Genomic DNA, 20,628 nt, shown 5'->3' with positions numbered 1-20,628 from the left:
CCTCTTTCTGGGCCTCAGTTTTTCCACCTGTAAAATGATCCAACAAGCATTTATTTAGTACCTATTTAGTAGGGCACAGTGGTAGGACCTGGAGACACCAGTTCAAAATGGAAAAGGGTCCCTGGCCTCAAAGAGCTTACATTCTAGTTGGGAAATGAACTCCAATTTTTTTTCCGTTTCAAATTTTATCTAACTTTAAATTCTTCTTCATCTTTCCCTATTGTATGGTATTTATGTCCTCCAACTCAATTATTATTATTATTATTATTTTGGTGAGGCAATTGGGATTAAGTGACCTGCCCAGGGTCACACAGCTAGTAAGTATCAAGTGTCTGAGGTTTCATTTGAACTCAGGTCCTCCTGACTCCAAGACCAGAGCTCTATCCACTGCACCACCTAGCTGCCCCCTCAATTCATAATTTTTAAAATTGGAAGGGACCATAGCAATCACATAACATAATCTGATCCCTTCATTTTCTATTTTTTGGTTGTTTATTTGTTTGTTTTGGTCTGAACCTATGGATTTCACTATGATTGGGAACTCTCAGTATGGAAACTTCTCCCACTGATGCAGGTCTGCAACTCATCCCCTAAGTACTGTCTAAAAGGGTCACCGAAAGGTTAACAGATTTACCTATGATCACACAGATGGTATATGTCCAAGACCAGACTGGAGCCCAGGTCTTTCCTAACTCCAAGACCCATCCTCTATTTGCTACAATACACTGTGTCTCCTCCTCATCTTAGAGGTGAGGGGACAGATTCCAAGACTTTAAATGTCTTACAACAAGCTCACCCAGGTTGTAAGTAGCAGTGTCTCTGATTGAACCCAGATTCTGTGATCTATATTCCCTGACCCACCTCCCCCCAATAAATTGTAAGCTCCTCAAGAGCAAAGTCTAAATAATATTTATAGTTGTGTTCCCTCCAGGACCCTTACCCCACCCCCAATCTCTTCTGGGTTTTAAATAGACTTGGTCTGATTTTGGGGCCTAGTCCAAATACTCTCTTTTCCCCAGAGTTTACTCCAGGAAATTTCTGAATACCATCAATTTTAAGTGCACAAATGGCACGTAAAAGTATCCCCAGGTCCCCTACAAGTACTAAAGGTAGCAAATGCATTTAACAGGTATAGGACAGTTTTTATTTTCTCCCTTAGTAAGATATGCAGAATGCACAAAATACAAAAGACTCAAGAGCCCACGAACAAATTCAGAACACATATTAAACCACTCATAATAGCTCATAAACAATCAAAAGAATTCTGTTCCACCAGGGTCCTAAAGTCCTCCATACCAGAAGCTCCTGCTTGTGGTTTAGACTCCGAAGGAAAAAGAACCTGAGAGCCCTGGTGGGGCTACCCTACAATATTCAGGTGTGTCCCTCTTCCCACAGGAGAGAATGCAGTATCCTTCTCCCAGCTCCTCAGATTCATTGGGCCACCTTTGCTTTCAGTATAGATTCTTTCTGGGCCTAATAGTCTTAGATTCCCCTGAAAAGGACATTTGGGGCTATTGGATTGATCTACTTTCCAGCTGACCTTACACTGTCTACGTAGCTAACTTTAATGGCAGAGTGCAAATTCCAGGCCCTTTGGTCCTCTATATTACGGCTTTGGTCACTTGCCACCATTCCACCCAGTACCAGCAGCCAGATTTGTGATCCTGTTCTGTGTCTCTAAGGCCCTGTCTCTTAAGGCTAGATTCTAGGACTCTTCTCATACTTGGGTTTGCTGGGAAGGCAACCTCTGATGCTGGTGTTGCCCAGGAAATCTCCCTTCCCTGGCTAGGACAGATTCCTGAATTACAATGCCTGGGAAATCTCTCCCCTCCCCACCTCCCCTACAACTAAAGGCAAGTGTCCAGAAACAACATGGTCCAGGAACTTCTCTCTCAGGCTACTTCGGCAAGCTTTTGTCTGCCTCGCCATGTGCTTCTGCAAAGCTGCTATTAATGGCTCCTAGGTAGCCCCTGTTGTGCTTTCAAGAACTCCCCAGAAGAAAAGTGAAAGAAAAGAGGTCTGTTGATTGTCTTTTAAGGATCTTGCCACAAGGATCTAATTGCTTGACTCAGAACTAATTTATCAGGGGGTCATCCCCCATCAATTAAATAGATCCTCCTAGGGCAACTTCAAACCAACAAATTTTTCTTGGGAGTAGGCCCAATCCTGGAGACTTAATCAGTTGAACTTAGTCTTCTCAACAAAGTGCCAGTAGATCTATTCTTCACTCTTTCTGAGGAAATACACTCAAGAAGTCCCAAAGTTCATCTTGGTCAAAAACTCCGTTTATCAGCTCTCTACATTGGTGTTTCTAGCTCCTAGCACTACATCTTACAAGTAGGAGGTTCTAAATAAATGTGACCCCTGTATTCCTTGTGGTCCTTTTCCTCATGCCCCTGGTTTATATGGCTCAAATACTACCTTCCTGAAGTCTATAAAAAGAGGGTGTATCACTATACTATTTATCCAGCAAGGGAATATAATATTGTCCCTCAGTAGGCACTCTACTTGACCCACCAAGCCCATGGTCTTGTCTCTCTCGTCCATGAGTTGGATGAATGAATGAATGAAAAAAACTATTTATTAAGCACTTGTGATGTGCTGGGCTTTGTGCTAGGGATAGAAATGAAGAAGCAAGATGATCTCAGGCCTCAAGGCATTTACATTTTAATGGGGGAAGGCAACACATATATGGTAGAGGTGTCCAGGGAAGGGAATGTCAGAGTATAGATGTTGAACTGATCCCCAAGACAGTCAAGTGACAGGTCCTTTCCAAGAACAATGGTATTACAATAGGATTGACTTGATGACTAAGCCCAGATCAAGAGGTGAAAGGCATCAGGGTGGGGGGAAAATAGAAAGTGACAGGATAGATGACAATTTAGCTAGATGGCTGAATTCAGTGTGAAGCATCGTCTAACATGGTGGTCTGCAGTCAGCTCTATCTAGTAGACTAATTGAGTTTGCACTCGCCAATCAAGACAGCCCATTACGAGAGCAGAAGTTCTAGAATTGGGTCCATTACCACTTCTAGGAACTAGGAGATATTTTCTAGACATCCATTATGGAGGCTGGTCCAGGTGTGGAGAAGCAGGGAGGATGGCAAGATGGCCAGAAAGAATGGCCTTCCTAGAAGGCTATAGGATTCCCATTTTAATATTCCCCCAGTATTTCCCCTGGGCCACTGCTCTTGCTTCCAGCCCAGCCCTCACAGACATCATCTAGGGAAGCAGCTCCTATGAAGAAAAGGCCAGTCATCCCCACCAACTTCCAGCCAACTGCCACTCACAGGAGAGCAAAGCCAGTCTAGATGAAGTAGCAAAGCACCAGAGGGAGAAATGGAGGATAGCATGTGCCAGGCAGAACAAACCACCACTGCCACCACCTTGACCACCACCTCTCCTTAGACCCTGATGGAGACAGCCCAGGACTCTGAACTCAATGAGAGCCTGGATTTATGATAATATAATAATAACACACATTTATTTAGCACTCATGTGCCAGGAACCTTTATAATAACCATTGCCTTACAATTATTATCTTACTTGATCCTATCAACCACCCTGGGAAGTAGGTGCTATTATTATCCCCATTTTACAAATGAAGAAAGCAGAGGTTTAGTGACTTACCCAGAGTCACACAGCTAATAATTGTCTAAAATCACATTTGAACTCAGATCTTCCTGACTCAGGTCCAGCTCTCTTTCTACTAAACCATAGTTGCCTCTGAACCCTGAACCCCCAAGCTTTTGGAATAGCCATGTTTCCAGCTCAGTACCCAAAGCCATCATCCCAGGAAGCAATCCCATGAGGGTGCAGCCTGTCCACTGCTTCTTCCATTGCCTCAGCCACGTATCTTGAAATCCAGGAAAGAAAGTTCTTGTCACTAAAGTCTTTGACACTGTCAAAGGATTCAGCATCAGAAATGAACACAATTAGATCAGTTGAAATACCATTAACAAAGAGGCATTTCCTTCTGCTTTGCCTCTGTACCTTAAGGACTATGGGATCTTTCCATCTGAAATGTAACTAAATCTTTCCATATGTATTGTCCCATTAGAATGTGAGATCCTTGAGAACAGGGACTATCTTTATTTTCTAATTGCATCGCCAGTGCTCAGCACAATTCAGTGTAATAAATACTTCATTAATTAATCGACCACCAGAGGGCACTCAACTGGCAAATCAAGAAATTGAATGGGTTAATGAATGGATGATAAATTATTTATCAAGTTCTTGCTGTATGCCAAGAACTGTGCTAAGTGCTGGAGATACAAATCTGAGCAAACAAGGTAGTCCCTGCCCTCAGTGAGCTTACATTCTAATAAGGAAAGACCACGAATAAAGGGGAGCTAGAAGGAAGTTGATGGTTTGGAAATGGCCAGGAAGCATTGCAGAGGCCTGGCAAGATAAGGTGAAAACTCCCCTATCAGAACTCAAAGACCCAGAGCTAGAGAGTGAAGAGGCTCAGTAGAAGAAGGATAAAGAGGATGAGGAGGATGGTACATGGAGGTCTGGTTCTAGACAAAATAAGAGGAAAATTCAGCTATAAAAATGGGTCCCAAACCTCATGTAAAAGGGATAAGGGAAGGGAGCACATTTGCTACACCATTTGAGGATCGCAGACTATAATAGGTAAGGGATTCTAACAGTGAGAGAAATCAGTCTTCCTTTCCAACTTACCATTCTGACAGAGTCAAAATGGATGGTTGTCTTGGGACTCAATTTCCATCTTGCCCCATTATCTGGATTGCCTCTAGAGGGCTGATCTTTGGCAATCCCATTCTGGGACTCTCCATCATGGAAGCCTGGAAGATCAAAATCCAGGGCAGTAGCCACTCACTATCCATAAGATGATCAGGAAGTCAAGCTCTTGAGGGCAACAGAAGAAAGAAGCAGGGTACAGATGCCACACTCCTCTCTCCTATTTCATGGCTCCCTGTTCATTGTAAGCACATGTTCTTTAAGACCCCCTGAGTGGTGAGGAAGGGTAATCACCCTGCTATGTGCGCAAGAATCATCAGAAATGTCTTTGCCAGTCTCTCTACCCTGAATCATCACCACCTTGGGCCAAGGCCAAGAGAAGAAAAAAAATTAACAAGAGAGAAGAGGGGAAAATGAGAATGCAAGTCATATGAAAGTTTCTTTTTTTTCCTTTTGTGAGGCAATTGGGGTTAAGTGACTTGTCCAGGGTCACACAACTAGTAAGTGGTAAGCGTCTGGGGCAGCATTTGAACTCAGGTTCTCCTAACTCCAAGGCCAGAGCTCTATTCAGGGCACCATCTAGCTGCCCCCATTTGAAAGTTTCTTGGATTGGATTGTTCACAACGACACCATGGTTGAGAGGCAAGCCCCCCACAGCACAGTACCAAGCTACCGGAGCTTTCTGTGCCCAGTTAGAGAACTTGTAATTTACCTCAGAGGCAATGGGGAGCCCATTGTCTGCTTTATGTCATGTGACTACCTACACTCTATAGCCCTGCCAAAATTAGACTCCTCACTATTCCCCAGATTTAGCCTTATAAGTCACTTGAGTTGTGCAGACATTTATTATGTGCCAGGCACCCTGTGCTAGGGACTGGAGACACAAAGACAAAAAAGGCACTATTGACCCCAAGGAGCTTGCATTTTCCTGGAAGATACAACATATGTACAAATAAGCGCAATGTAAGATAAACTGGCGGGGGGAGGGGGTGAGAAGAATGATCCCTGATGACTGAGCAGGCAGCATAGGGGAAGCAGTATCTGAATTAAACCTTGAAGGAGGCAAGGATGCAGAGAACCAGAGATGGGTGCATAGGGATGGTCTGTGCTAAGGTACCAAGGCCAGCAGAAAAGTGTTGAGGTGGAGGAACACTCAGCTGGCCAGTTTGGCTAGAATTGGGCCTTCATGAAAAGACTAGTTTAGTGATTTTCAGATGTGTTGGACTCTTCCTATCTTGGCAAAAATACTGGAGTGGTTTGCCATTTCCTTCTCCAGCTCATTTTACAGATGAGGAAACTGAGGCAAACAGGATGAAGTGACTTGGTCAGGGTCACACAGCTAGTACGTGTCTGAGACCAGATTTGAACTATGGAAGATGTCTTCCTGGTTCTAAGCCTAGTGCTCTATCCACTGTTCCACATGGCTGCCCCTGGGCCTCCTAGCTGTCCCATTTCACATTACTGCTCTTCTGTTCTCCACATCCAACATCTTATCACTTGTTCTATGCCTTTGGGTTAAAAACACACACACACACATGCATATAAATAACCCAAAGGATTCTATATATTTATGTTGATATATCTATATATGTATGTTTATTTTTATTCTGAACTTAATAAACACCAAATAAAATGAGCATTTCTATATACAAACTAGAACAGAAAAAGAGGATTAGTCATGAAATCACAGATCTCCATTACATACAGCTTGCTTTTTCTTTTAAATGTTAAATTGAACAAATACCTTTCAAAACTGTCTTGCTCTCCTGTTTCTATCTGGGCCTTTTTTTGTGATTCTTTGGTGCATTTAAAAATGTTTCAGTGACCTTTTCATTCTTGTCTTTTGGCAACCCTATTGATAGCCCCTCTCTTCCTCTTCAATTCTGCCCCCTGCCTCCCCCACAAAAAAAAAAGAAAGAAAGAAAGAAAAGAAAAACAAAAGCCTGTAACAAATATGTCTAGTCAGGCAAAACAAATTTCCACATTGGCTATGTCCAAAAAATCTATGTCTTATTCTGCACTCTGAGTCTATCATCTCTCTGTCAGGAGGTAGGTAGCATACTTCCATCATGAGTCCTCTCAAATTGTGATTGGTTACTGTGTTGATCAGAGTTCTTACACCTTTCAAAGTTGTTTATCTTTGCAATGTTGTTAATGTATAAATTGTTCTCCCACTTCTCTTAACCTCACTCAGCATTAATTCATACAAATCTTCCCAGGCTTCTCTGAAGCTGTCCTTTCACCATTTCTTATAGTATAATAATATTTTATTACATTCATATATCATAATTTGTCCAGCCAGTCCACAGTTGATGGGTGACCCCTCAGTTTCCAGTTCTTTACCACCACAAAATGAATTGTTATAAATATTTTTCTACATGAGTCCTTTTCCTCTTTCTTTGATCTCTGGGATATAGGCCTAGTAGTGATATTACTGGGTCAAAAGGCATGAACAATTTAGTAACTTTTCCCCCCAAGTCTTAAATATTTTCTCCCATTACATGTAAAAACAATTTTTAACATTTGCTTTTTAAATTTTGATTTCCAAATTCTCTCCTTCTCTCCCTCCCCCTCATTTGATATAGGCTATACGTGTGCTGTCATGCTGTGTTAGTCAGGTTGTGAAAGAAAACACAGACCAAACAAAACAAAACAAAAAAATTAAAGAAAGTTTTTTAAAAGTATGCTTTGATCTTCATTCAGATTCCATCAGTTCTTTCTTTGGAGATGGATAAGCATTTTTCATCATGAGTCTTTTGGAATTCTTAGACCATTATATTGCTGAGAATAGCTACGTCATTCACTGTTGATCATTGTAGTTTGGTAACTTTCTAAAAATAATACCTTCTAGAATGACTGGACCAATTCATAGCTCCACCAATAGTGCACTGATATATGTTTTCTGAAGCCCTTCCAACATTTGTCCTTTTCCATTTTTGTCAAGTTTGCTGATCTGATAGGTATGAGATAGAACCTCAGAATTGCTTTAATTTGTATTTCTCTAATTATTAGTGATTTGGTGTGTATGTGGGGAGGTTTCATATGTTTATCAATATCTTGGACTTCTTCCTTAGAAAACTTCCTATTGGGGCAGCTAGGTGGCATAAAGTATAGAGCACTGGCCCTGAAGTCAGGAGGACCTCAGTTTAAATCGGGCCTCAGACATTTGACACTAGCTTTGTGACCCTGGGTATATCACTTAACCCTGATTACCTCATGAAAAAAGAAAATTTCCTGTTCATATCCTTTAACCATTTATCAGTTGGGGAATGGTTCTTATTCTTACAAATTTGAATTAGTTCCTCATATATCTTGGATATGAGACCCTTATTAGGGAAACATGCTGCAAAGATCCCCCCCCCCCATTATCTACTTTTCTTCCAATTCTATCTGCATTCGTTTTGTTTTTACAAAAACTAATTCATTTTTCTGGTGATCAAAATTGTCCTTTCTATCTTCTGTGATTCTCTCTATCTCTTGTTTGGTCATGAACTCTTGTATAGAGATCTGAAAGGTAATTTCTTTCTTGTTCCTCTAATTTGTTTATAATATCACGCTTTATGTCTAAGTCATATATCTATTTGGACTTGGCATAAAATGAGAGATGTCAGTCTATACTTAAACTGTTTTCCAGTTTTCCCCAAGGTCTTTGTCAAACAGTGAGTTCTTTCCCCAGCAGCTGGGGTCTTTGGGTGTATCAAACACTAGGCTACTGTGTTCATTTGCTTTGTATGTTGCATACAGATTAGGATTAGATTGGGATTAGGATTAGAACAGATTAAGATCTGTTCTACTGATCGACCTCTCTATTTCTTAACCCTCATCAAATCATTTTGGATGACTACTGCTTTGTAGCATAGTTTGGGATCTGGCATTGTTAGTCTCCCTTCCTTCCCACTTCTTTCATTATTGATTATTGACCTTTTGTTCCTCCAGATGAATTTCATGATTATTTTTTTTCTAGCTCTATAAAGTAATCTTTTTGTAGTTTGATTGCTTTGGCTTCTCTTCTCATTTTAACTACATTGGTTTTGTTTGTGCAATAAAATGTAATAAAATGTAATAAAAAGCATTCATTTTATCTTATGATCCTCTCTGTCTCCATGCCTTTGCATAAGCTGCCTGTCCCCAATATCTAGAAAGGTCTTCCTCCTCACCTCAACCTCCCAGAATTCTTAGCTACCTTCAAAACTCAGTTCAAGAGCCATCTATTCCAAAAAGCCTTTCCTGTTGGCCAGAGCTGTTGGTGCTTCTCTTGTAGCCTTATAGATAGAAAACAGTCTGAGAGTCAGAAAAAGTTGAGTTCTAGTCTGACTCCAGATACATGCTGTAGGACCCTAGATAAATCACTTAACTTTTCAGTGCCCTAGGCAGATGTCTGCTAGCACAAAGGTTGTTAGACTGTGAGACCCTTGAGAGCAAGAACTGTTTTGTAACCCCAGAGCTTAACACAGTGCCTTGCACATAGTAGGTGCTTAGGAAATATTTCTTGAGCAGGGCAGCTAGGTGGTGCAGTGGATAGAGCACTGGCCCTGCAGTCAGGGGAACCTGAATCCAAATCCGGCCTCAGACACATAACATTCACTATCTGTGTGACCATGGGCAAGTCACTTAACCCCATTGCCTAGCCAAAAAAAAAAATACTTGTTGAAAGAATTTTTACAGCCAGTGTCTCTGATAAGGGCTTCATTTCTAAAATATATAGAGAACTAAGTCAAATTTACAAGAATATAAGTCATTCCCCAATTGATAAATGATCAAAGGATATGAACAGGCAGTTTCCAGACGAAGAAATTAAAGCTTATCTACAGTCATATGAAAAAATGCTCTAAATCACTATTGATTAGAGAAATGCAAATCAAAACAACTCTGAGGTACCACCTTAACACCTATCAGATTGGGTAACGTGACAAAATAGGAAAATGATAAATGTCGGAGAAGAAGGGGGAAAATTAGAACATTAATATTCCAACAATGGTTGGTGGACAGTGAACTGAGCAATTTGGAACTATGCCCAGAGGGCTATAAAAATGTGCATACCCTTTGACCCAGCAATAGCACTTCTAGGGCTGTATCCCAAAGAGATCATAAAAATGGGAATGTCCCACATGCACAAAAATATTTATAGTAGCTCTTTCTATGGTGGCAAAGAATTGGAAATTGAGGGGATGCCCATCAATTGGGGAATGGCTGAAAAAGTTGTGGTATATAAATATAATGGAATACTATTGTGCTATAAGAAATGATGAGCAGGCAGACTTCAGAAAAACCTGGAAAGACTTGTATGGACTGATGTTGAGTGAAGTGAGCAGAACAAGGACAAAGTTGTAAAAGTTGGACACAGTAACAGCAACATTGTGCAATGATTAACTTTGATAGACTTAGCTCTTCTTAGCAATGCAAGGATCTAAGACACCTCCAAAAGTCTCATGCTGGAAAATGCTATCCACATCCAGAGAAAGAACTATGGAGTCTCAATGCAGATCCAAGTATACTATCTGCTTTTTTTTTTCTTGTTTTGTTTTTTTCTTCTTTTTTTGTGGTTCCTCCTATTGGTTCTAATTTTTCTTAGCAACATGACTAATATGAAAATATGTTTAATAGGAATGTATATGTACAATCTATGTCAGATTGCACGCCGTATTGGGGAGGGAGGCGGGAAGGGAGGGTGGAAAATTTAAAACTCGAAAGCTTATGGAAGTGATTGTTGAAAACTAAAAATAAATTAATTAATTAAAAAAAGGAATGCTTGTTGACTTAATGACTGACTCTGAGTCTTCTATACCTATAATATCACAGTCTCACGCCTTATATTTACTTTTCTAATTGTAAGTTTCTTGAGGGCAGGGATTGTTTCGCTTCCGTCTCTGTGCCCTTAGCACCTAGCAAGGTGCCTGGTAGCACACAGTAGCCTTAATAAATGATCGCTGGGACGCTCAGCTGAATGTGTTATGTATGCTGTTGTTGGGTGTGTTGCATCCTTGGGGTCCCTAGCCGAGGTCTCGGGATCCATCGCAGGCAGGACGAGCGACTCGGAGCCTTGGCCAGGAGAAGGCAGTGCAGGGTCACGGAGGAGACAGGACCAAGTCCAAAAGACAGCAGAGATCTGGGAGGGGGAAGGCGAGCCCCTCTTGAACTGGCACTTTATTGGCTACAAGACCTCGGGACTTGACCAATCGTAGGAGCCCCCCACCACAGCCACCATTCACAATTTGTGGGCCGCCTCTTCCTGGGTGTTCAAGCGTTGCGGCCACGTAGCGCCGGCGCCCTCTAGGGATGCTGTGGATTTTGGGCACTGCCCTCTGCTAACTCCCTTCTGTCTGGGAAGCCTTGGGTAAAGGGAAATCTCGCTACTGAATGGCCGTATGGTTCCCCCGGGTTATCGAACACCTAACCAGTCTAGTCTTAATCCATGGGCGGTAGTTCCACAGCCAGGAAGGGATTCCCTAAGTGCTAGGTGCGGTTTCCCTCTGGGGAAGGTCGCCCACCTCCCCAACTGCTCCTCCCTTTCCTCTCTTCTATCTAGTCCTGTCCTTGGGGCTCTGTTGAATGAAACGTAGCAGGCCAGGCCAGATGCAGTACATCCATAGATATATTGAAGACTTGGGGACTCAATGAGTTAAGAATACAGGCTTGGCAAATCCACCAATTTAACAGGGCTTTCATGCCTATCCAAGGGAGGATCAGGCTATAGTAGATGGGAGACACAGCAATTTGCACCAGGAAGGAAACCAACATGAGGACCAAACCATTTAAGATGACAAGCTTTGAAAAGCTGGGCCAGCCCTGCTTTGTCCAGGAACCACCTGTGACTGTCCTGGGGAAAGGGACATAGTGTATGTATATGTGTGTGTGTGTGTGTGTGTGTGTGTGTGTGTGTGTGTGTGTGTGTGAGAGAGAGAGAGAGAGACAGACAGAGAGAGACAGAGACAGAGAGAGACAGAGAGAGACAGAGAGAGTCACTAAGCCATTTTACAGATGAGGAAACTGAGGCAAACAGGGTTAAGAGACATGTCCAGGGTCACACAGCTAATAAATGTCTGGGCCATCTTTGAACTCATGAGATAAGAGTCTTTCTGATTCCAGGCCCAGTGCTCTATCCACTGGGCCCCCAACTGCCCATATACATGCTGGCTATGATTATTTAAAAACTCTTCATAATCTGGCCCTTTCTTGCCTTTTCACTCTTTTTATACCATACATCTCTCTGTCCCTCTAGGGTCTTGGGCACAATGCTGAGTGCTAGCAAGTTAAAGAAAGGCAAAACACACACACACACACACACACACACCCCACTAGTCTCTGTTGCCAAAGAGTTCACATTCTAATGGGGAGACAAATATGCAACTATCAATACTATCTAGGTATATATAAGATATATTCATCATCTATGAAGGTACTCAGATCACTCCATGATCTGGCTATATTGGCCTATTTACCAATCCTCAGACTTGATATTATTCCCAGGACCTTTGCAGTGGCTGGTCTCCCTTTACTGGAACACTCTGCCCTCTCACCTTTGCCTCAGTTTCTCTGGCTCAGTTCCAATCCCACCTGGCCCTCCCATGGACTAATACTTTTCCTTTTCAGATGACCTTCATATACTCTGAATATATCTTATATATGCCTTGATAGTCTGGATATTTTCATGTCCCCACCTCTACTGGAATATGAGATCTTTGAGATCAGGGAATGGTTTTTTGTTTGTTTTTGTCTTTCTTTGTATCCCAACACCAGGCATTGTGCCAGGCACATAGTAAGCTCTCAATAAAAGATGCTTGCTTGCTGGATCAAGTCCCCAGAAGGGCAGAGTGATGAGGACAGATCAAGAGAGATGGAGGATGAGGAGGAGGAACAGCTCTCCAACTGTTGCGGGGTCAGGGCTAAGGCTGAACAATCAGTGACTGGCAGGAAAGAGTTTAAGCTCAGGTGGCAGAAGGAAACACACAGTCTCTCAGAGTTGGAGAAGCTTTGTTTCCATGATATCACTGCCCACACTGTCTATTCAACTTGCCTCCCCAGGTCTTCTGTGCTCAGTGTAGCACTAAATCAGTTCTATGTCTTTCTTCACATTCCCCTCTGCCTGGAATCTCTCTCTTCCCATTTATCAAAACCCAATTCATTCTACAAGGGCCCCTCTTGACCAGATACCATCTGCTCAGTTAAGCCTTCTCTGATGACCTCAGCTAGGTGATCTCACAGTAGAATTTTGGCCCTTATACTTGGCCTTGCCTTATAAGTTTGGGCTCAAACTGGAGCCCAACTGGACTGTGGGAATTCTGAGGGCGGGGATGTTGTTTTCTATTGTGATGGCAAAATCACTGAAGCATCAATGCTAAGATTTAAGTATCTCACTATAAGGCATTACTGGAGAGAGTGATGGATCTTGAGTCAGAGGTCCTGGGCTTGAATCTGCTATTTACTATTTGTGTGACCTTGAAAAGTAATTTAAACTCTCTGGGCTTCAACTCTCCTCATCTGTGAAAATAAAAGAGTGAAACTAAGTGACCTCTGACATGCTCTTCGGGGCAGCTACAGGGCAAAGTGGACAGAGCACCAGGCCTGGAGTCAGAAAGACCCGAGTTCAAATATGGCCAGAGATACTTACTAGCGACATGACCCTGGGCAAGTCACTTAACTCTGTTTGCCTCAGTTTCCTCATCTGTAAAATAAGCTGGAGAAGGAAAGGGCAAATTACTCTAGTATCTCTGTCAAGAAAACTCCAAATGGGGGTCACAAAGAGTCACACACAACATTTTCTTCTATAACTATGATCCCACTAACTTCTTGGGTGACCTCTGGTAAATCACTCCTCTTAGCTAAGTCTCCTTTTCTTCTTCTGTCTAAAGAGATTTTTAGACTAAACAGTCTAAGGCCTCTTCCAGGTCTAAAGCCTATAATCTGATTCATCTTTATTGCACCCACACCACAGCCCAGCTCAGAGACTTGCTCCATATCAAATGAAATAATACTTGCAAAGTGCTTAGCAGAGCACCTGACACATTGTTCAGTCCTGTCTGACTCCTCATGAACCCATGGACCAACTGTCCATGGGGTTTTCTTGGCAGAGATACTAGAATAGTATGCCATTTCCTTTTCCAGTGGATTAAGTTAAAGAGAGGTTAAGTGACTTGCCCAGGGTCACACAGCTAGCAAATGTGTGAGGTCAGATTTGAATTCCGATATTTCTGACTCAGGTGCTCTATCCACTGAACCATCTAGCTAGCCCCAGCCTGGCACATTAGTAAACACTTAATAAATATTTATTCCATTCCATTCAGAGTAAAGATCAGTAAATGCCTGTTGAATGAATAGCTGTGGGGAGGTGAAGGTAAAGGATGGGACTGGAACAAGGTCCATAAGGTTCCCTTTTACCATAAACCTTATAACCTGAGGAGATGGCTGAGGTTGAACATCGTCAGGAATAAGTAGCCTCTGTGGGGGAGGAGTTACCAAGGTGATGGGGAAAAGGTGTGTGTGGGGGGTGGGGGAGTGTCCTGCCCAGTGCAGTGGTAGAAGAAGGGGCAGTGGGGATGGTTGAGGTTCACAAAAACAAAGCCTTATTGTCCTGGGAAATAAATCCACCTTTCAGATCATACCCAGATCCCTTGGGGAAAGGGGTATGGATTTAGGCCCCCACATTATGGATACGGCCAGAGTCCCTTGGGAACTCATATCCAGGCTGTCTCTGCCCTCTCCCTAGGCTCCTGCATCCCCTTGGGTCTCTGTGCTTCTGAAGCTAACCCTTGGGTTGAGGATGGGAAGTTTTACTTGATGGGATCATCTTGGATAAACCCTTCATTTTGCAGGCTATAGAGGCTGAGGCATCGGATCAAGGTGGCATTGATGGTCAACATGAGCCTAGGGGAAGGAGAAGTTCATTATTACTGAAGCCTTCTACTATCTCTCACCTCCCACCATGGGGTCACTGTCCCAGTAGATGAACTTATCTCACAGGATTTACATCTGGAAGTGATTTTCGAGGTCATCTGGTCCGACCCCTAATTTTACATAAGGTGAAACTGAGTCAGAGAGGTAAAGATTTGTCCAAAATGCTAAGCACTGCAAGTATTATCTCATTTGATATTGAGCAAGTCTCTGATCTGGACTGTCAAGTAGACAGTGATAGCATCAGGATTCTTTGACTCCAAACTCAGTGTTCTTCCTACAATACCACCCTCTCAGACACAAGGTGATACCCCCCAAATTCCTCTTACCTTTGGGTTCTGACTTCACTCCCTCAACCAGGCCTCCAAAAATGCTACTGTGGGCACTATGGGAAGTAGGTTGGAGATCTCAGGATAGGGTCTCCCAGGAAGGACCCCATGAGGTCCCTGGGTTGGAACTTAAGAGGAGCAAGGCTGTACCTCCTTTTGCCCAGGTTATGGTAGGTAGTACTGAGGTAGCAGGATACATGGGGACTGAATGCAGAACATAGTAAGAAGGCCAAGACAGAGCCCCCCAAATTGCCTAAATAGAGAAAATCTTGCCATCTCTAGGGCTTCAGCATGGCAGGCCTGGGCAAGGGCAGGGCCAGTATCCTAGTCACTTGCCTCAGGAGGCCTCCGGTGTCATGTGTTTGACATCCAAGTATCAAGGATTAAGTCAGCCCTTCCCGTCAGGGCTCCTTGTCTTGGCTGAGGCTCCGCTCTGACCTCCTCTCATGAAGTCCCAGGAGTCAGAAGCAGGAGGTATAAGAACCCAGGAGTTCTGGCCCCTTCCTGGGTGATGGCTGGAAGGAAGGAAGATTACAGCATGTTTGAGATATAAGGATGGACAAAGAGAGAGAAGAGAACTGAGAACTGATGCGCTCTGGGACTCTCTGGGACCAGCCCAGACACACATTCATGCAGGTACAAATGGATTCACTGAAATGAAGACAGCTAGATATACAGAAGCATAGATGCTCACCATCAGCCTTACCCTTGTGACATATAGAGGCACAGACCCTTAGACTTAGTTATTGATACACATATTTATAGACACAGATAAGAGGATGTACACTGAGACACACATATTCCACTACTGACATCTACCAATTAGTCACATAAGATACTGATATACACACAGAGGGGCATGGGTGCTTATTCATACTCATTCACACACACAGACACCTTATATCTAGGACCTCATCCCGTCAATGGCCTAGGCAAAGGGGAGGACAAATCTGGGCCAGCCCATCCTCCACGGAAGGATTACTGAGGATCTCCAAATCTTCTCTCTCCCCAGTAAATGCTGATCATTGAAAGGGTTCCCCACTAGACCCACAGGACTACATCCCTATGGGATAGTCCAGCCCTAGGGACTTTGAAGAAAGTAATGGGCACATGATTTCCTAACTCTAAGGTGAAGACAGTCCTAGTCCTGACCATTCACCCCTGATGTAGGGGCTGTGGTTCAGGCACCTCTCTTTCCTGTCCTGGATACTAATTCTCCCTTCATTAACAGTGGGGAAAGTGAAGTGGGATGTCCTTCCAGGTTTGGGTACTTTTAGGTTGCAAGCAACCGGTAGCATTTCCCTGAAATATGATCTCAACCCTGCTCATTTAGGGAAAGGGCCAGGATCCAGGTCCACCCATTCCCAATACTTGGTGCACAGCTGCTTTGGAGGAGGATCAAAGGGGACCCCAGGCCAAAGAGGGGAGGAAGATAGAAGAAGAAGCTGGTATCACTTTAAATCTGAGCTTTGGTGGGTTGGAGTGGGGGGCCCTGAGATGTCAAGACTGGAAAGCTGTCAGAGATTGGAAATGGGCTAGGGAGTTCTTGGGACATTGAGATTAGTGGGAACTGCTCAAACAAGGGATTAAGAGTTCCTGGGAAATCCTGGGGGGGTGTGGTTTGGGATTTAGGACTAGGAGAATTTGGGATTGGGGGCCATGAGAGCTCAGGATGGAGGTCTCTTGGAAAATATTGGGGGTCCGAATCCCTGCTTCGGAGAGATGGGGCCCTGGTGAAAGGAAGACTGTGCCTGAAGCCTTGTGGGTAACTGTGGAACAGTTCCAGGTGTGTCGACTGTAGGAGCCGGGACTGATAGGCACCTGGTTGGGAAGATAGATGAAATAAGTGGTGGGGATGGGGGTGGAGTGGGGGCATAATTCTGGGGACAGACGGCTCACTCATGCTGGTAGGGTGGACAGGAAGGGTCGCCTAGCATATCAGAACTCAAAAGCTGGGACTGCAGAAGCATAACCCGGGTGCTCAGCCCTTGCTGCCATACCAGCCAATCTGAGTCAGAGGACATGCCTCTCACCATCTGGAGCAGGGATACCCTTGGCTCCCCAGGGAGCTCCCAGCTTTGACCTTGGCGTCTCCCTCTCAGGAATTCTGGCTCCCTGCCTGGTACTCATGGCCACCCTTCTTGAGGATGCTAGACTGACTGGAAGAGCCTCAGGGACCCGGGAGGTGGCTGGGGCAGACATTGCCAGCTTCCTGGCCCTTCTGGTCCCTTCTTAGCCTGGGACCTCTGGGGGACTGGGGAAGCTGAACTTTGGATCCGGGAGGCTGAAAGGATTTGGGGCCCTCAGAGGTTGGGAGTCCTGTCCTTAATACCTAATCGGAGGTTGTGGGATGAGGGGGAAGGGAGAGGAGGATGGTATGGAAACTGAAGTGGAAAAGGCATTAGGTTAGGAGCTTAAGAACACCAGCCCTTCTGTTGACTCCCATCCTGGTTCAAGTACCACCTTTGCCACTGAGTTTCAGTTTCCAGAATTAATCATTCAACAGACATTTATTAAATGCTTACTATGTGCTAGTCACTGTGCTGGCCAAACACAAAGACAAAAGTGAATCAGTGCCTGCCCACAGAAAGCTTACATTCTAATGGGGGATTCAACATGTGTGTAGTATGATAGCTATACACACGGGTGTACATACATGCATATACATACACACATACATATATACACACCTACATAGAGTTTGGGGAAGGAGGGCACTAAGAATTGGGGGGACCAGGAAAGGCTCCATGCAGATGATGGTTGAATCTGGAAAGAAACTAGGGATTCCAAGACACAAAAAGTGAAAAGGGAGAGCGTTCCAGGCATGAGTAACAGCCAGTAGAAAGACATGGAGATGGGAGATGGAGGTTATGCAGGAGGGCCATCTAGTAGGCCAGTACTGTTTCAGAGAGTAAGTGGGGAGAAGTAATGTACAATAAGACTGGAAAGGTTGGGAGAGACCTGTTTGTAAAGATATTTAAATTATTGTGTTTCTCTTTTTTGTGCCAAGAAGAATAACCTTTGCACTGGATACAGTAGAACAAATACAGCTAGTAAAGCGCTGATACCCCAAAATAAAAAAGGAAATAGTAAGAGAGGCTCTAAGTCCCCTTAGTGAATTCAAGTTACCTGATGACCCAGATGAGCTACATGCTTGGGTCCTGAAAAACTCTCAGATGTGATGCATGAGCCTCTATTAATAACTTCTGGAATGTAACATTCCCTCTGGGTCTACTTCCTTAACTCCCACTTGACAAGAGTGGTCCCTAGCAGCAGAGGGTAGCTGCTACTACTCCTTTTTCTTTTTCCTTTTTTTTTTTGCAAGGCAATCGGGGTTAAGTGACTTGCTCAGGGTCACACAGCTAGTATGTATCAAGTGTCTGGTCTGAGGTTGGATTTGAACTCAGGTCCTCCTGACTCCAGGGCCGGTGCTCTATCCATTGCACCACCTAGCTGCCCTGCTGCTACCACTCCTTAAAAGGTTCTGGGGGAATTAGAAACCTAGGGTTTCTAACCCAATTGATCTTGAGCCTCAGAGTACTTCACATTTATTATTAGCCAGTATCCTCAATTACATTTTAGCAAGGGTATTTACTAAAACGGCATAGTAAAAACAATGGTTAAAAATTTTTCTCCTCAAATGGCACAATGGGGCACACCCTCCCTTTGCACACACAAGGTCCTTGGAAGAGGGTGATCAAACTTAAGAGTACAGTGGCGGTGAGGTACACAATAGATTATACAACTAGTTACTAGAAGTTTTCTCCCTTCATGGAACCCTCATGAAATTCATAGCAAGGGATGGTCTGAGTGATGATTGAGTTTACCAGTGTGGCCGGCTCTTTGTAGGGCAAGGTTATCTCTTCTGCAAAGGCCAATCTGCTACTAGGCCGGGCCAATTTGCTGTTGGATAAGACTCTGCCACTTGCTACTGAGCTAGGCCACTCCTCGGCTGGTTTTGGCCACTTCACTCTTGCTAATACTCTCTCCTTCAGTTCTGCTCAGGTGCCAAGGGAAGGGAAAGCACCAGTTTTTAGTCTGTAGGTGTTCTAGAACATGTAATGCTTACCACATCTCTACCTGGGGATCTCCACCTCAAGCATTGACTCCTATACTTACCATATCCAGCTCTATTGGACTCTGCTACCAACTCTAATCACTGGTGAAACTTCTGGTGAGACCTCAAGATCTCCCTGATCCTGGTAGCATGGAGGTAGGAAAAAGAGAAAGACATTTTTCTATTTTGTTCTCTTTTCTACTTTGTTCTATTTTCTCAAGGGCTTTTCTACCCCCCACTGGCCTGCTGTAGGTCTGTGAAACTTGGAAGTGGTTTGCTATTTTGTACATAGGTCCAGAGGCACATTTGATCATTTCAGGCGAGCATAATCTGCTTCCTGTGTGGCATCATTTGCCTTGCATCGAATGGCCAAAGTCCCATGATCCTTTCAAAATGATAAAGGGCTTGTCCACACACATTTTCATAAGGGTTTAGGAAAATTCCTGCATACCTAGTATACTCCATTCAGTGATTAATTCATTGTTTGGGATATCAAAACGTCCAAAACTGAACTCATCATCTTTCCCCTTAAACCCTCCCCCACTGCTAACTTCCCTATGACTGTTGAAGACACCACCATCTTTCCAGTTACCCTTGATTCCTCACTCTCTCCGTGTTCACGTAATACTTGAAGGATTGATGTGGAGGAGGGTTTGGGCTAGTTTGGTTTGTCCCCTGAGGACAGAATCAGAAACAATTACAAAGGAGATAATTTAGACTAGATTTCAGGAAAAACCTCCTAATGATTAAAATTATATAAAAGAGTAACAGGCACCCCAAAGGTGATGTCTTCCTTCTCCCTGGCAGTCTTCAAGCAGAGGCTGAGTGACCACTGGAAAGGTATGTGGGGATTACTTTTCTGTATAAGCTGGATTGGATGGTCATTGACTTCCCTTCCAACTCTCAGATTCTGAAGTTCTGTAAAATGCCCCAAATGAGTTTCTATTTGATCCCAGAGGTAACAGAAAAACCATGGGGTGTGTGTGTGTGAGACAATCAAACACTGGATGTGAGAAGAATGGATTGAAGGGGATTGAGGCTTGAGGTAGAGAAATAAAAAGGAAAAGTTATTGTAATCCTCCAAGGTAGGGGAGACGGGGACCTGAACTAGGTGGGAGGAGAAAGCATATATAAAAGAAGTTGTCGAGATGGAAAGGACAACTGAAAAATGGAGAGATGCCCATAGTACTTACTCATAAGGCTGTTATTTGGGTGAAAAAATGGTTTATGTGGAACCTCTTTGCAATCACATATAAACATCTGCTATTATTATTTCCCATCTCTTAAAAAAGAGGGTGCCTGGGTGGAGTCTAAGGTGACTTAGGGTTGTAACTTCTAGGAAACACAACAACTCATGGATTCAGTTTCTACCCATTTCGCAGATAAGCAAACTGAGGCCTAACAGGCCTGAGCAAGTAGCGGGAATATGAAGAGAAGAGCTGCACACAGGAGATCCGCCCCCAAGTACAAACCTGCGCCGCGAGCTGCTTTCTAAGCTTAGACCTGGGTGGGCGGGCCGGGGGCGGGGCCTTTAAAGATGGTGGGCGGAGCTGTCTAAATGACGTCTTCCCATTGGCTCTTGATCTTGAAGGCTTTTCTCTGAGAAATCCTTTCGCTCTCCCCCTGGCGCCCTGTGACCCGGAAGCTCTAA

This window comes from Vombatus ursinus, unplaced genomic scaffold (genome assembly GCF_900497805.2).
Source record: "Vombatus ursinus unplaced genomic scaffold, bare-nosed wombat genome assembly UNPS02009173.1, whole genome shotgun sequence".
Taxonomy (NCBI): Eukaryota; Metazoa; Chordata; class Mammalia; order Diprotodontia; family Vombatidae; genus Vombatus; species Vombatus ursinus.
This window is presented reverse-complemented; position numbering follows the sequence as displayed.